Source organism: Balaenoptera musculus, chromosome 12 (assembly GCF_009873245.2).
Source record: "Balaenoptera musculus isolate JJ_BM4_2016_0621 chromosome 12, mBalMus1.pri.v3, whole genome shotgun sequence".
Taxonomy (NCBI): domain Eukaryota; kingdom Metazoa; phylum Chordata; class Mammalia; order Artiodactyla; family Balaenopteridae; genus Balaenoptera; species Balaenoptera musculus.
The window spans coordinates 77,747,524-77,763,993 of NC_045796.1; the positions used below are offsets into that span (position 1 = coordinate 77,747,524).

Below are 16,470 nucleotides of genomic sequence, written 5' to 3' on the forward strand. Positions count from 1 at the left end.
TCACATCCTCAGGTATCTACCTCCTTACCTGGCTGGGACATTTGTACAGACCAGATGGGGGTCTGTTACCCTCTGGCAGGTTTCCTCCCTCGTGATGTGGTAGCTCTACCCTCTTCAAAGTCCTTAGTTCTTCTTTGCCTCCTTGCTTGCATCTCCTCAGCCTAGTAGTTTCTTTTCTGCAAGTGCTATATTGGAATCCCTTAAACCGGAGGTTGGCAAACTCTGATCAGTGAACAAAATAAGGGGATATATACTTATCAAATTAGTTAAAAATTCAGAGTTAGGATAATAGCTAATTATGGGAAAGCTGTGGGGAGGCAAGTACTCTAATGCAAGGCTGTCACGAGTGTGCTGACTTTTGGGAGGTCAATATGAAATATACTATATGTAATTATATATGCAATATGTAATGAAGCCCTTCCAGTGTGCATATACTCCTTAGCTCAGAAATTCATAAAATAATGAGGATGTTTGAAGACTTACATACAGGTCTGTTTATTATGGTTCTGCAAAAACTGGGAAAGCTTTAAATATCCAACAGTTGGGACTGGCTGAATAAATTGTAGCATATCCATGGATTAGACTACTTATACTCATGTTTGAAAATTATATTTATTAACATGGAAAAATAGTCATAATGTGTTTTAATTCTTGTGCTTGTAACAAAATATATTTTGCAATGTTTAAAAGAAAGAATAATCAGCTGGGATTGGAGAGATTTTGCTGTCTTCCTCCATTTCTTCATGAGTTTTTCAGGTTTAAATATTTTTTAAGCTCCTTGTTATCCAGTATTAAGTGATGTCAATCCCTCTACCACTAGATCACCCAGTGAAACCCTACCTTTTCTTATTGTTAAGAAGGGTTTTCATCTTCTCCAACTCAATATGTGGTCTTTATTTAATATTTGTTTATATCCATTGTACTGGTCCTGCTCATGGGGTAGAATCCCAGATATCTCCTTGGCATTGAGTTATCATTAAAGCCTGGCTTTGGTGTTTTGGGGAAGATGCTAAACATCAATGGATACCAAGAGCTCACAAGAAGATAGAGGTGATGGTCAAACACAAGCATCTTCAAATTGGGGATGAAGTTTCCTGACTTCTTTCATTTCTTCTGATAAAGATCCCACCCCTGTCATATAATATGAAATACAGAGTTATAGGGGTGGAGGTGGTATGGACAAGACTTGGGAAGATTGGGAAATATTCTGTGGGAGGTGGTTTCTTGAGATACATGTATGTCATGGTCAAAAAACACATCCCTTGAGATTGGCTGGTGGTGTCACTCTCTGCCTTCTGAGGCCTCTTCAGCATCTCCTAGTCTTCATCACCTCAGCGACTATAGAAACCACACCTACTAAGGGAGAGAGATCCAGTGTGGGTGATGGTATATACTATCTAAAGAAGGCTGGAAGAGGCCTCTTTAAGTGATAGAATTATGGATTTTTTTCCTTTGTGTTTTAAAATTTTTCTACCATAAATGGGTAGTGTTTGTGTAAGTGTTAATAATAATAAAAGTAATAAAAAGGTATTTGGGGTTAAAAAAGAGCCTCAATTCAAAGGAATATATCTGAGGTAGAATTTCATGCCTTCTGAATTGCCTGTCTTCCTTCCAAAAATCACAGTGCTTAACTGACTACCTTTCCCATCTATGGACAAGGACAGAGTTTATGAGTATGACAGGCAGAACAGTATGTAGTCCTGAAAAATCTTGTTTATCCTTGAACTGTCAGGGACACTGTAATGCTCAATTCTAGGGGTCACTACTCACATGTCTTGCATGTGAGCAATGCCCCATTGGGAAATGTAGAGCTGCTGTGTTCTCCCGTATATTAATTTACTTCTAAATTATTTATTTAATCTGTCGAGAATAAGAAGGAGACCTAGAGGACATTCTAGATTGCTTCATAATTTAATGGGTTAAGACAGTTTCTCTAAGAGCTATATTAACTTTGACAATTGACTAACTGTCCAAATAGAACAATTTACTTCTCTAAACCATTTTTCAATTCTTGAAGAAGGTCAGAGTCATTTATTTGATTTCTTACAAACTGGGATTCCTGGTATTAAGTTAGGGGAGGCTCATTAAAATAAATTGATTTAGAATTGTTTAAAGTTTTTGATATGTGTGGTTGGCTCTAGTGTCTTCTAGGTATTGGATTAAATATTTTAAATTGAAAATTTTGTTTCTAGTCTGTAGGTTATGTAGCTGACATATCTTTGGACAAAGCAAGATTAATTAAAACACTGTTGTTATATTTTTTCAATTCAAGTCCTTGGGGTTTTGAGAGTGAAGTTGTGTATGACTTCCTTATCAGAAAGCCACAACTTGTTCCAAGTCTGAGTCTCACTGCTTCTAATTTCTTTGGGTCTCGTGTTGACATTAATCTGCTCACACAGAGAGAAGGCTGGCTGGCACTGTGGAAGGAACCCTGGCATGGAGCCATAAGACATTAGGTGCAGTCTGGGCTCTGTCACCAGCTAGTGATAGCCTGAATGCTTGACTTCCTGTTTTATTATCTGTAAAATGAGAACAATGATATCTCTTTCTCTGACCCTCATTCTTTTGCTTCCCTCTTTCCCTTTTAAGGACCCTTGTGATTACACTGGGTCCAATTGGATGGGTAATCCAGGATAATCTTTCTATTTTTACATCAGCTAATTAGTAACTTTACTTCCCTCTGCAATCTTAATTCCCCTTTGCCATGTAAACGGACATATTCACAGGTTCTGGGGATTAAGGTGGACACTTTGGGAGAGCATTATTCTGCCTACTGCATTGCTGTACTCTCTTTACTTGGTAGTTCAAGGAATAAGATATAAAAGTATATTAACATTATGAATTACTACAATTATGTAATTTAAGATATTGGCTGGATAAAGCATTTTCATGTGTTTCAAGATGAAACAGACCTAAAAACTCGTCCCATCAACCTTTGCTATTACCATGTGAACATGAAGGAAGAGATTAGACTAGTTTAGCAGAAGCCAAGGAACACCAAAGATTGCCAGCAAACCAGCAGAAGCTAGGAAGCTAGGAAGCTAAAGGCATGGAACATTTTCTCTCTTAATCTTTGACTTTCTAGCCTCTAGAACTAAGACAATAAATTTCTTTAAGCCATCCAGTTTTTAGTACTTTGTTCCGGCAGCTCTAACAAACTGATATATCTCTCCAGTCACTGAAGTGGGAAGCTTGAAGGTGGTGAGAGACTGACAAGAGTTCCAGTCTATCCTTGGGGTTCTAAGCCAGCCTTGCAGGTTCGTTTGTCCTTGCTTCTCTTATTTCACATCTGACTTTCAAACTGCTTTATCTACTGATCTCAGGTTCTACAATCATGTGAACAGGCAACAGCTTCACGAGACAGTCTCCCATAATTTCGTGAGGTCAATCAAATTCATATAATAAAATCTTTCTCTCTTTCTCTCTCTCTCTACACACACAAACACACACACACGCACATACACATACACATCTCCTAGGGGCTCTGTTTCTTAGATTAAGCCTTGATTGATGTAAACCCTTTATATATTCTTAATACCAGTCCTTAGTCAGATATGTTTTGGAAACATTTTTTTCCCCCCAGTCTGATTGTCTTTCCATTTTCATAATGATGTTTTTGGATAACAACAATTTTTTTTATCTTGGTGAAGTAATATTTATTGGCCAGTGATTTTTTTGGTCTGGTCTAAGAAATCTTTGTTTCAAAGTCATGAAGATATTATCCTACCTTTTTCCAGCATGGTATAAGCTAGTGATCAAAGTTTTTATTTTAATGGATTTTCAGTTGTTCCAGTACCATTTATTAAAATGACCTTTCTTTCTTCGTTGGATTCCTTTAGTATCTTTGTTTGTTTGAGTTTTTTTGGTTTGTTTGTTTTGGCTGCGCCACGTGGCATGAGGGATCTTAGTTCCCCGACTAGGGATTGAACCTGTGCCTCCTGCAGTGCAAGCATGGAGCCTTAACCACTGGGCCACCAGGGAAGTCCCGCTTTAGTATCTTTGTTGGAATTAATTGACTATATCCACATGGGTTTATGGCTGAACTCTATTCTGTTCCATTGATTTGCTTGTTTACCCTTGGGTCAAGATCACACTGTAATGACTACTATAACTCTAAAGTAAACCTTGAAATCTGGGAATGTAAATCTCATAACTTTGTTTTTTTAGAAACTGTTTTGGCTATTCTAGATTCTTTGAATTTACATATGAATTTTAGAACGAGTTTGTTAATTTCTTAAAAAAATCCTCCTGATATTTTGATTGGGCCTGAATTTGATATGCAGATCAATTTAGGGAAGTATTCGTGTCTTAATAATGTTGCTATGCTATAAACATACAAACATATATCTCTATTTATTTGGGGTTTTTCTTAAGTATTCTCAGGAAATGGTTTTTAGTTTTCAGTGTAGAGGTTTCACACATCTGTTATTAAATTTATTCTTAAGTATTTTTAATCTATTGTCAATAGTATTTTAAAATATTTTCTAATTGTTTGTTGCTAGTACATATAAATGCAATTTATTGTTGTATACTGACCTTGAATCCAACAAACTTGTTAAATTCATTTGTTCTAATTTTTAAAAATAGATTCCTGGATAAAATCCAAAACACTGACAACACCAAATACTGGCAAGGATATGGAGCAACAGAAAAACTCATTCCTTGCTGGTGAGAATGCAAAATGTACAGCCTCTTTGGAAGACAGTTTGGCAGTTCTTTACAAAGCTAAATATAGGCCTACCATATGATCCAGCAATTGTGCTTCTAAGCATTTACCCTCAAGCCTGCACATGCATGTTTGCAGTAGCTTTCTTTAGAACTGCCAAAAACTGAAAGCAACCAAAATAGAGTCCAACAGATTAATGGATGAACGAACTGTGGTACATCCATACAATGGAATATTATTTAGCAATACAAAGAAATGAGCTATCACCCATGAAAAGACATATAGGAAATGTAAATTAGTATTGCTAAGTGCAAGAAGTCAATCTGAATAGGCTGTGTATTCTGTGATTATGACTATGTGACATTCTGGAGAAAGCCAAGCTATGGAGACAGTAAAAAGATCAGTGGTTGCCAGGGGTCTGTGAGCGGAAAGGGGCATGTGCAATGCAGACCTCAGCAACGTGATGGCAGCAGGTGGCAGGGGGAAGGGGTGAGGGTGGAATGGTGGCCTCATGACCATGAGGGAGGTGACTCATTAACCTCTGACCACACCAAAAGTAACAGAGTCTTAGGCCTCACGGTGTATAGCTGTTGTGGCTTAATTTTGAACTAATAGAGGCTGTGGTTTTAGCAGTGTGTTTGGGCCAAGTGGATCCTTGTCAGATGACAGCAGGCCCCAGAAGGTTTAGGAAGTAGGTGCAGCTGATGCAAAGGAGGAGGTTTTTCCCCTTTCAGTATATAGGACTTTTAGATATTAAGGCCTAGAAAAATTATGTGATGCTTGTTCTGTAAAAGTCTACAGGTCAGGACTTAAAACTACAACTAAGTTTCATGAGTGGCTTAGAGCACTGATGTGTATTTCTAGCAGCTTGACGTAGGTGGAGAAGAGAGGTGACTTCAAATCTGTTCCTCTTCATGTTGTTTTCAAGTCATTCTGGGCCAAGGGAGGATCATGTGGAGAGACTGACTGCTTGTGTTGTGTGTGCCTTGTTGACAGTCTTGTAGGGGATATTCTTCCTATCACGTGGCCTCAGTTGACTCTGGGTTTGTTAGTTACATAAGCCCTGATCATTACTTTAGAATTTAACACAAATTTTAGCTTCATCCATAAGTGTGGGATTAAGTAATAAACAACTAAGTAACATCAACGTTTCTGGTTCTTAAGAAGATGATGAATGAGCCAGGGTGGTTGGCTCCCTCCCCCAAATCAACCTTGGAGAAACTACAAAATCAAGAGGTAAAAATGAATTCAAGGAACTAAAAACAATGAAACCCCATGAAGAAATCCTTGTGAGACTGAAGTCTCTGTTCACTTACTATGTATAGAGCAGGTAGATGGCTGCAGCCCAGGGTGGAGGGTGTTAGTAAAAGGATTTGTTGGAGGAACACAGTGGATAAGATAAACAATAGAAATCTGTGGAGGGTGATTCTACAGCCTAAACAAATGTGGGGAGATAGATTCCATAGGCCTACCTAGTTTCATACCCTGAGGCAGAGGCTATAGCACCAGACTCAAGGCTACTGGTCACAAGAGTGTAGTAAACACAGGGCTCAAAGGGGAAATGGAAATGAAGAGATTTTGAATGTGCAAGAAAGTTACCTCAGATAAGACCCGGTGACTGAGGCTGACACCACTGTAAATTTCTAAATTTTGCAAGAACACAGTAATATCTCACATGCCAGTTCTCTGAGAAACAGGTGGATTTTCTCTCCAGGTATAGTAAACATAATGTCATTATTATTATGAGAATTAAATGCAAAGATGCAACTAAAGTGCTTAGCCCAGTGCTAGGAAAACAGGGCTCAACAAATATTAGCTGTCACTTAAAATTATTTTCAAGTTTAATCTGGGGAGTAGCGTACTCCGTGAGTGGTCAACTGAACTCACTTGATAAAACCTCTATTTTGCCAGTCATTTTCTTCAATATGACTCTCAAAAGAAAAAGTCTTATTATAAGGCAAGAAGAAATATGAAATGATGAAAATGATACATTTTCTATGAAATATGAAAATTTTCTATGAAAATTTATATATATCATTTCTATGAAAATGATATATTCTTGTAGAAAAATCTATGAACCTACAAGCAGAAGTACCCAGGAAATCCTTTTGGGATTTGGACATAAATGATACTGTTGGAGAGTAGCAGAGACTGCTTGGGCAAATGAACGTGTGTGATGTATTCTTGAAATAGATCACAGAAATTGCACAGAGGCAAGAAATAATGAAGACAGATCTTTTCCTTATCTGGACATCTACTAGTTGGCTTATTTAGTTAAAATCAGACACTACTTTGACAATTCATTTTTAAAGGTATAAAAGTGATAAAGTGAATTGCTTTGCTGGGCCTAATTCTGGCCAACAAGGAGCTATTGGCTGGTAAAATGGAAGTGATTGAAACCTTAGGATAAAGCAGCTTTTTATTATGACAATTTAAAAAACTACAGAAAAGTGAGTGATTAAACAAACATCCATGTACTTATCACCTGGATTTAATAATTATTCACATATTGCCTAGGGATCAGTTCTTTCTCTGGGTTTCTAATACTGCCAAATGCCGATATAGAAAACATTAAGTTAGCAATAATCGTTTGATAAAGTCAAAAATAAAGGAATGGAGCTATTTATCAGGATAATACCTCTTCTTGATATTATGCTACACCTAGTATTCATTTTGCAATTCTTTTGCCCATTATGAGTGAATTCCTTTCTGAGTTTTTCATGAGTAATCTTCATGTCTATAATTTCCCCCTTTGAAAAAAGTGGGTGGTCATTCATTCTCAGTGGGATGCACTATTTTTCAATATAGGGAAAAGATCATTTCAATGAAATACTTCGGATCTGAGAATTCCATACAGAGAAAAGTGAAGCAATCGGTGGTTTGACTTTTATTGATAGGGAAAGTAATGATTCTGAGAAATATCTGTCTATATACAGTGCAGTGGTAGGGTGACTTCTACTTCAAAATAAATCTTGAATTTGTAAATAAAATGGTATTTCACCTTTATATGATACTATTCCTTCCAAGAGCTCAAAAGTTTTTCAAATTTATTTCTCCATTTATTTTCATTATAGCTCTGTGATGTAGATAAGAAGGGATAGGTATAACTTAGTGATTCATATTCTAAAGGGAAAATGTATTTTGGGGATATTTTATTTGAAAGTCAAGAGAATATATCTTATTGTTTCTTACCAAGAATTGTAAAGACCATAAAATATATTGAAACATATAAATATATGTTTATAGTGTAGGTATCCCTTTTTTCTTGAAAATTTATAATTGATGCTTGTAACCCATTGGGTAGCAAAATGAAACACATAAAAATACTATATGCTTTGTTTTATGACTGTAGATGATATATGTCACTATACCTCTGAAAGCCAAGCATTTGTCTATCGTAAACCCTGGAAGCATAAAATCAGCTTAAATATATGCCTTGGTAAGAGTAGTAGTAGAGAGGGAAGAATGTTAGCAGGCTTGAGGAAGTCCTGTTAGATACTAACAAGAAAGATCATTAAAGCTGTTTCAGACAATACTCTTAATAGTTTCTGACAATTCGAACCCTGTGCATGTAATTTTCATTGAAATGTGTTTGAAATCATATCTTTCATTGAAGAATATACACTAAAGTATTATTAGGTGTAATCTATTCTTATAGGGATTATAGGTAATTTTATTTCCCTAGTTATATTTTCTAGTATTTATTGCTTATTTTTTTACAATAACATTAAGAAAGAGAAGAAATATGTGTTTTTTTTTTAAAGTTTTTCAGTACAATTTATTCTTCCTACATTTTAATTTACATTTATTAAGTGTCTTAGAAATATTACACTCAAAGTAATAGAGCTCCAGAGAGAGGCCATTAACTAAGAGGGGAACAGTCTCAGTGTGTCAACTTCCTAGTTAGCCTGCTCGCCTCCCCACTACACATATTTGCCTTCTGGTGGTTATTACTATGTAATTGTCTTCAAGTTGTGGCTGAAGCTTGAGTCTACATCTGGCATCAGGCCAAGTCTGTGAATCCATGAATATAGGCCACCAAATGCATTTAGGGTACAGCCTGCTGAAGGTTCTTTCTTGACAGTCAATGATGATGAATGTGAAAAGACTGGCTATTCTCTTGGGAGAAGAAAATATACTCCACCTTAAGTGACAGCTACAGTTTTCTAACAGAAAAAATAATCAGCAAAGGGAGAGGATCAATGATAAGGATAGGGAAAATACTCTGAGAAGAGAGTAAGTACAATATATACATAATGGAATAAATAGTGAGGCTGTTCCTGAGTCCCAACTCTTATTTTTAAAAGTCTGATAAAAATTTACTCAATTACATTTTATACAGTAATATTTAGTGAGCTTTGTCCAAAAAGGCTATGTTTTAAATTTGTTTGTAAAAATAACAAAAGCTTTATCACTCAGTCTCTGGTCAATAAGAAAGGAAGAAAACCTGGCTAGAAGTAACAATAAATAATTTCACACAAAAGGCCAGGTGACATAAGAATAGTATATTAATTAATATATTTTCTTTGTATTTACAGTAAATCGATTTGTTAATACTGTGATAGAAAAAATAATCAGTCCACATTATGTAGTAGAAACAGGCTTTGAGGCTGATCATACCTCTCACAATAAAAACATTCAAGGATTCTTCCACATCTAAAGTACTTTTCAACATGACAGTGTTGGGTGAAGGTAAAACTGACAGAGTACTTTATGTCCTAGAATCAAGGAATCGAGGATATTACCAACCATTAAGCAAGCAACAAAAAGCTATTTCGTTTTTCCAGGACTATTTAAATATAGTAGTTACCATATGAGAATTTAATTTTACTTTGAGATATAAAAAGTAAAAACCCTAAATAGGGAAACTGCATTAATCAAAAGCAGCCCCAAACAAAAAAGCCATCAACAGAAATGAAACAAGGCATTCTTAACGAATGTTTCATTCTTAATGAAACAAGGCATGCATAAAAAGGATAATTACATAATACATACTTTAATGACCAGACTAATAAATAAATGAGGTAAATTTTACAGTCATTGGAACAAATAAACTATATTCAACCACTGAAGTGTTGTACTGACACTGCTTTTGTTTCAAAATATAAAGGAATATAATTAATCTAACATCTAAAAACTGCATACTTTGAATGTTTGCTGTTTTGATCCCCTTTTGAGATAGTAAAGGGGAACTGTGTAACAAAATATTATCTGAATATAAATTATCAACACCAATATGATACAATTATCATGTAATTGCCATTCTGTATATGCACAGTGGAAATATTTTGAAAGCTAGGAAACAGATGAAAACAGACTGGTCAGAATTTTAAATTTCAGACTAACCCATGATAATCTAGAACAGAAGAAGACAAAAATAAAATTCACCAAATAGATATAACTTGATATCTTTTCCAAATTCAGTAGTCCACTAAGATGCAACTTCTAAACAAGTCTATTACCTCAAAGGTAAAAAGGAAGAAAACGTAAATCTCTTTTGAGCTTTAGTTTTCAAGTTTATGCTCTGAAAGAAGGCCAACATTAGTCAGAACAGCAATACTGTATCTTTGCTTTTGAATTTTGTATTTGCTTTTTCTATTTTAGTTATAGTATGGAATAGAGAGAAAAATATTAAATTATCCAGTCAAGGGTAAGTATTTCTGGCCAGTTCATGAAATATATTGAGCTAATGAGTTGGGTCAAGAATTTCCTACTATGCTGCTACATTTATTATGTATAGCCTTGGAATAGTAATTTAGGAGATGTCTATCATAACCACTGACGGCACTTTTCATGGTATACCAATTTCCACTTTTACTTTCTTCTCTCCTTTGCCACTTAAATGCATTATTTTAACCACCTGATAGGAAATTTTATTTTACAAATTCCTGTTTCATTTACTGAAGAGGTGATTTTAGCACATAAATCTGCCAGTCCTGAGAGATGATGATGATGATGATGATGATGATAGGAAAACTAAAACCCAGAGGATTATTCACTCGAATTTCTGCTTTAGTTTTTTTTTTTGGAAGATCGCTGGCAGAATAGAAAGAAGAGCCAAAATCATTAGAACAAACAGAGTTCCAGGAAACAGCTTCCCCTGCTGTTGTAAGCTGGTACAGTGTTGTTCCTGCCTTAATTGCTACAAAAGAGGGAGGTGCAACACCTAGAAAAGTGCCAGTAAAAAGAACTTTCAATGGCACGTTTATCACAGGAGGCATGAATAAACCAATTAGGCAGAAATGGTGTTATTCTCAAAAATATAATGTAGTTAATGAGATGTTCTCTGTGACGTTCAACCTACTGTGACCATTACACTGCTTTCTCAGTTAGGTATTTATATGCAACCCGGCCTCCCAACTAAATAGGAGAGCATATAGCAGAACGAGGCACCGAGTCCAGAACACAAGCAAACAAGAAATAAGGCTAGTGGAAAAGGATGAAGAAACCCTGAGAGTATACTGAGAAATACAGAGCCCGGAATAGCAAATGTTCGCAAGAAAATATATGCAGCAAAATAAGCTACAAGTACTTGTACATAAAAGGTGTCCTTATATTTGGATAAAACTCTTCCTAGAGCCTTGGCATCATCCACATCTCTGGGAACCTTTATATCCACTCCTTCTTCTTCACTACGCTGAGGAAAAGTTTTATATACCAAAAACATAACCAAAGCTGCAGATAAGAAAATGGACACCAGTATAAGAAGCGACATTCTTGCCGACCCAGCTTCTGCACAGGCCTTCTCCTTCAGCTGGTCTCCGCTGCCTGGCGCCGAGGGACCCCGCGGCCCCGCTGCCTTGTCCCCCGAGGGGTCGTACGGAGCGCCCCGCGTGCGGTCTTTCGTCATGGCTGCTGCAGGGAAGGTGCGGGAAGCGGGGTGAGGCGGCGGCGGCCCCGTAACAACGAGCACGCGGCAGGCTCCTTAGTACGCCCGGGGGCCAGAGCCGCAGCCGCTTCCGGGACGACCACCGCACCGGAGACGACCTCAGGCCCGCGAGCACAGTCGAAATACATTGTCTTTAAAAAGGAATAATGTCTTTGTGAACGCTTAGAAATTTACTCGTGAGAGGAATCCAACCCCAAACACGGCATCAGAGGAAATACAGATTCTTCATTGTATTTTTGTTATCGCCCTCATAATTCTTGTGTGTTTAATGGCTTAGGATTCTGATCCATCAGTCATTTTTGTCAAGCACTCTCTAGGCTATTAGCATCTCAATACATATTGTGGAGCCAAAAAAGAAGGATGATAAATCATGGACGTTTCTTGTAATGAGCACAGGATCATTCTTTTTAGAGAAAACACACATACGAAAAAGTGGAGAACAATCAAATGCTGAACTGTCTCACTGAGAGTGCAGAGAATGGAGAGGTCAGGTTGGAGCAGCCGGAGATTTTAAGAAAGATGAGATTTGAGCTTGGCTTTGAAGGAAGTGTGATTAAGGAGCCTTGAAAGTCAGGACATAGAGGAACTGATTTTATTCATCATCAGTCTTGACTGAGAAAATTATGGGGGAAATTCTGTCTTAGGAGAATTAGTTTGAATATTCTCCGTTGAACAGGGGGCAAGACTTGGGGAAGAGTAGTAGAGGAGACTGGTTGTCCCTGATTTCTCTTCTCTCTCTCTCAATAGCAGGAGAACCCTGAGATTTCTTTTAGCTGGGCACATGGCCATCCATTTCCCAGCTTTCTTCTTTCTACTGAACCATGGCCACGTCATTATGTTCCAGCCTGGAAGTTGTGAGGGAAAATGATATGTGATACTTCCAAAGACATGTCCTTAAAGGAAGGGGCTGTACTGTTTATCCCTCCTTCTTCTATCCTGCTGCTGCTCTATGGGAGAGGGAAATTATCTTCTATCTTTTTAAAGGTATATTAGCTCAGGTTTGTATTTCATGCAACTGAACCTATACACTAACTAATAAAATTTGGTATGTGAAAGTAGAGTACTATATGTAACAGAAACTTAGCTAGGTGCATTTATTTGATAGTTTCAAGGATACAGACATTGCAGAATGTAAAGGGGGTCACATTTTTTATGGTGTGGCAAAACAGTGGCAAATGTACCTCTGACACTTGGATGGGCAGATTATGGGCCAAGTGAGCCAATAACTCCAGGGGAAATGGTGGGAAAAAAAATAAATGTCTGTTGGCAGCTTCTGACCTCTTTTAAAAGGCCCCGCAACAAAGAGGAGTGCTCAGGCTAGAACTAGCTGGTTTGCAAGTAGAAATGGAGGGAAATACAACTTTGATGAGGGACTTGGTGCCTGAGGCAATCTCAGATGACTGGGGTTCTGGTAATTTGGGGCCTCACAGGGCTGAAGAAGTAAACGGATTCTGTAATACAAATTCAAGCAATTATAGAACTGTCAGTTTTAGCAGGAGATAGGAGTAGGGTCACAAAACTTTTCAAGCACCCCTGTTAGACTATGGGAACCAGTCTGGCCGTGAAGATGAGATTAAGGGTGTTGCCTTGTCCCCAAGTCTCAGTTGGCTTCCAGTAGCTGCCACTGCTCTAGGCAGGGTACAGAGGTTGTAAGTAAAATGTCAGTCCTCAAGTCTTGAAGCAATTTTTTGATGAAATCTTTGGCTGAGTTCATCCCTTGAAAACTAAAAGACTAGAATCCTAGTAAGTTTTTGAGGGAATGTTATTACCAAATGATCCACATGTCAGGCCTGCAAAAGCCTGTGATTTTTTTTTTTAACCTCTAAAGCAACTTGCAAATCTGAAAACCTGCATTGGTGGGAAGTAGGTTGTGAAAGCTATGCAGTCTCACTTCAGAAGTGTCTAAGGAGGATAACGGACAAGAAAGAAACCCTTGGAGGGCCAAACTAGAGGCCTGTGAGAAAAATGGACAAGCAGACAGAAGAACTGAGGCCTTCTAGGTTGGCTAATGGAGACACTTATGAGCTCTGGGAATTTGCACAATATAGGCTTATTTTTTTTTTTCAAATTTAAGATTAGTTTTTTAAAGTATACATATCATATAAAAGTTTTATCTCATGAAAATATGCCCCATATTAAATAATTTTTAAGATACATAATTACTTATGGGTAATGTTTTCAATCTAGTTTATCCATTATCATAGTGCCTGAACCTGCCTTTGTTTCCTCTCCTAAGGCTCAGTGCAGAATATAACTTCCCCCATAAGGAGGGGCAAGAAAGCAAGGATACTAGGAAGACCAGTCTCAGTTATCATTGATGATGCCAAGAGGCGCTTAACACCATCACCATGTTATTTAAACGTAAATTAGAAGATAAGCTGTATGAGTGAACTTCATGAAGTTTTTCATGTAAAGTGTATTTTATGTCATCAAAGATATTTGATCATTGGGTAGCTTTTATTGTGATTATCCTGTACCTCCCCTACCCTTGAGTATATCGGGTAAGACAACTGCTTTTGTTTGTCTGTTTTTTTGGTAAATAACTAGACCACATCTGGACCTGATATAAAGGAGGGCATATCACTGAAAAACAAACAGACAAACAAACAACAAAACCTGGATTTTGAGCTGATGCAGTAATTGGACACAGCCTTGAGGTGGTGTCCTTTGAGGTCTGGGTGAGTGTGCTGCATATATTGGAAGAAGTATACTAGGCCACTCAGGTCGCTTTTTAAGAGAGTTTCTCAAGCAAGAGGTGCAGTCAGCAGCAGCACCTTTGAGATCCACCAAACTCTTGGAGCAGAGGACACGCTCTCCCTCACTCTCTGGGTGACTCTAGCCAATGACTGAGCATGGTGGGGTTCTAGGTACTGGCCATTGCTGCCCAACATGAAACTCATGCAAAGGGCAACTTTTGCTTTGTAACTTCCTTCCAAAGGGCTGGCTAAGAGTTTTTTGAGTGGTACCATAGTCTGGGCTCTTCCTATCCAAGCCTCCTTCTTTTTTCCTTTCCTTTCACAGGCATCAGACCTACACTGAGCACTGAAAGCTTTTCATGCCTACTCCTACTCCCTCTCCCCTTTGTCTTTCACAGGCTTCTCCACCCAAAACATCTCTTGCCCTTCTAACTCTGCCTTGACCACTGTTTCCCGGAGGGCCAGAGCCAGCACAGGCGCACATGCATGTTCATTCACTCTAGAGTCAAGTAACAGCCAGTATTACATGTCCTTGTCTGTGGGATACAAGTTATTACTACTCTGCCACTCAGTGGAGAATGTTCTTTGCATCACGTTAAATAGATTTTCCTTTTTACACTTCACCAAGTGCCTTTGTTTTATCCTCAAGTTTTTCCAAACTCCCATCCATATTATTTATTCTATATATTCTCAAATTTTCCCTGAGTCTTTCCATCCCAACCCTCTGTCTCCTGGCTCCCATCTCTACAAGGACTCTCTAGGACAGCTTGAGTGTGGCCATCACTTCGCTTCACTGCTCTCTTTAGTTGGGAATGACTATTTTGGGGGGGCCCATGGCCTTCTTTCTTTGTTTTGATGGTATACTTTCCTATTTTCTTAAAATACATTTTCATGCCTAAGAAAGATTGCATTTAAGGTAAACTTCCGAATCCTCGCATGTTTGAAAACGTCTTTACTCTGACCTCATGAATGATTATTATGTTGGCTATAGAAGTCTGGGGTAAAAATCATTTTCCCTGGGAATTTTGAAGGCCTTCCTCTATTGCCTTTCCACATCCTGTGTTCTGATGAGATGGCTAATATCTTTGATTTTCATTCCCTTGTCTTTTCTCCTGGGTAGCTTTTTGGATCATTTCTTTATACTCAGAGGTATGACATTTTACCAGGACGTATCTAATCCTGGGTGCAGAATGAGTTCTTTTGGTCTAAAGACTGACTTAATCTTCAAGGAAATTATCAATTAGTGCTTCTGTGATAATTTTTCCCTCATTTTTTTTTCTCTTTCTGGAATTCTTATTTGGATGTAAAATGTCTGGAAATAATCTTTTGAATCTCTCATCTTTTCTCCCATGTTTCAGTCTCCTTGTATTGCAGTCGGGGAGAGTTCTTTAGATTTATTTTCTAACTTTTCTATTGAAATTTTATTTGGCAATCAAATTTTAATTTCCAAAAGTTTTCTTGTTATCTGATACTGCCTTGTACATACTGTCTTGTAGTTATTTATGAATGCAGTATCTTTCTAAAATTAATGTTTTTTGGGGAAATACATTATACATTCAAGAGTATTACTATGTATTTTAAATATATAACAAAATGAATCCCCATGTACCTATCAGTCCAGGTAAGAAAAGAAACAGCAGCACTATAGAAGCCCCTGTGTTCTCTTCTTTAATCATATTCCCTTCCTTCCAGAGGTAGTTCCTACACTGAAGGTTGTGTTAATCATTCCTTTTCTTTTGAAAATAGTTTTATCATCTATGTATGTATTCCTAAACACTGATTATTTAGCTTTGCCTGTTTTTTAACTTTATAAATGGATTTACACTGCATGTTTTTCTTTATGAATTGTTTCTCTTGATTTTGGGATTGCTTATTTACCAACAGCTTCCATTCTCTGTTCTTTGAAGTTGACAGTTTATATCTTTTAAAGAAAGCATTATTATCATTTTAATGAAACTTCAGCAGGGGAAGGAGGTAAATGTGTATGTTTAGTCTGTCATATTAAACTAGAAGCCTAGATGAGATTTCTTTTTTAATAGCATGTGAATTGTGCTATTTTATTCATTCATACTCGTTCTTATTGGCATGTTAGCATATATATGTTTATTATATGTGATATATATGAAAGTAACAATTTAAAAATATTTTATCATTAAAAGATGTGAAGTAAATGCTCTTAAGGAGGTAGTGGGATGTAACAGGGCTTGGGATCAATCAAA

At 37.3% G+C, this 16,470-nt stretch overlaps 1 pseudogene; it reads right to left on the reverse strand.

Moving 5' to 3' along the window:
* Window positions 1-10,601: 10,601 nt before the first annotated feature.
* LOC118905027 lies at window positions 10,602-11,516 on the reverse strand (annotated as a pseudogene).
* Between the last annotated feature and the right edge of the window lie 4,954 nt (window positions 11,517-16,470).